Source organism: Trichechus manatus, unplaced genomic scaffold (assembly GCF_000243295.1).
Source record: "Trichechus manatus latirostris isolate Lorelei unplaced genomic scaffold, TriManLat1.0 scaffold00008, whole genome shotgun sequence".
Classification (NCBI taxonomy): Eukaryota; Metazoa; Chordata; class Mammalia; order Sirenia; family Trichechidae; genus Trichechus; species Trichechus manatus.
Window position 1 is genome coordinate 9,996,942 of NW_004443944.1, and position 2,068 is coordinate 9,999,009.

Here is a 2,068-nt window from a genome sequence, read left to right on the forward strand (position 1 = left end):
AATTACAATACTTCTATAGTATATAATGTAATATACGACACTCATATATAGTAACCATGGTATATATGCAGCCCTGTGGCACAGTGATTAAGAGGTTGGCTGCTAACCAAAAGGTCGAGAGTTCGAATCCACCAGCTGCTCCTTGGAAACCTTATGGGGTAGTTCTACTCTGTCCTATAGGGTCGCTATGAGAATCATAGAATCGTATCAGAATCAACTCTACAGCAACGGGTTTGGTTTGGTTTGGTTTTGATGGTACATTTAAATACAGTAAATACGTAGTTCATAGTAAGATATATATTTACATATATAGTATACTTCTAAGACATATATATTATCCATCTATAAGATAGGTAGTCATTATACATAAAAAATATAATAATATAAATAGTATACATAATAAACCAAAACCAAACCAATTGTCTTCAAGTCGATGCCAACTCTCAGTGATCCTATAGGACAGAGTAGAACTGCCCTATAGAATTTCCAAGGCTGAAATCTTTACGGAAGCAGACAGCCACATCTTTCTCCCCCAGAACGGCTGGTGGGTTCAAATTGCTGACCTTTCGGTTAACCACTGGGTGCTTAACCATTATGCCACCAAGGCTCCTTAGTATACATAATAGATGTAGTAAATTATAGTACATCCATAATACATAATACATGTTACCCACCTATAGGATAATATAGGGAGTTCGTTTGAAACAAGTTTTAGGGGAAATTTCTAGTGACATGAGAAACTGCTCATAACATGTTACGTTGAGAGGGAAAAAAAACAGAATAACAAACTTACGGTGTGATCGCTACTATATTATAACTGCATAGAAGAAGATAACGGAAATATACCAACATGGTAACTGCTTCCCCTGGGTTGTGGGAACAAGGATTTTGTTTTGTTTTTGTAATAAAAGCTAATACTATAAATGAAATGAAAGAGAACTCCGTAATTTTCTTAACTACCCAGAGATAGTAGTATAATTAAAATCAATTCTATTGGCTTTCTTCTTGCACAGTTATTAAATCCACCAAGGGCTATAAAAACATGGAGACAGAGGTGGAAATGCAATAGTGGAAGGACAGCCTTTTCAACAACAGGGAGCTGAAGCAACTGGACATCCAGAGGCAAACATAAATAACTTTGACCTAAACTGTACACGTCTTATAAAAATTAACTCAACATGTGCTATGATGTAAAACATAAAACGATTAGGCTTTTAGAGGCAACAAAAGGGAGAATATCTTCAGGATCATGGACTGGACAAAGAGTTTTTAAACTTCACACCAAAGCACAATCCATAAAAGGAAAAACAGACAAATCGAGCCTTATGAAATGTAAAACCTTCTGCTCTGTGAAAGACTCTGTTAAGGGGATGAAAAGACAAAGCTACAAACAAAGTCAGAAAAGACTGACAAACCAAATGTCTGACAAAGGACTACTATCTAGAATTCGTTTTGTAAAAACTCTCAAAATGCAACAGGAGAAGGCCAAAGACTGCAATTAGAAAATGGGTAAAAGACGTGAAGAGGCATTTCACCGAAGAGAATGTGCAGATGGCAAATAAGCATAGGAGAAGATGTTCAACATCAGTACCCTTTAAACCAAACCCTTTGCCTTCCTGTCAATTCTGACTCACGGCAGCCCCATATGTTAGTGCAGAGCTGTTCCATAGGGTTGTCTTGGCTGTAATCTTCATGGAAGCAGATTACCAGGCCTTTCTTCTGTGGCACTGCTGAGTGGATTTGAACTGCCAACATTTAGGTTAGTGGTCGAGTGCAAACAATGTGTGCCACTCAGAGACCTTTTGGGTACCCGTTAGGAAAATGCAAATTTAATCCACAATGAGATATTACTATACACCTAACAGACTGGCTGAAATAAAAAATAATAACACCAAATACTGACAGAGATGTGGAGATACCAGATACATTGCTAGTGGGAATATAAAATGGTGCAATCACCCAGGGACTCCTGGAAGATGATCCCTCTGCGGAAAACTGGCTGAATGCTACACAGGATCCTTCTGTAATATTTCTTACAACTGCATGTGAATCTACAATGATCTCAGAA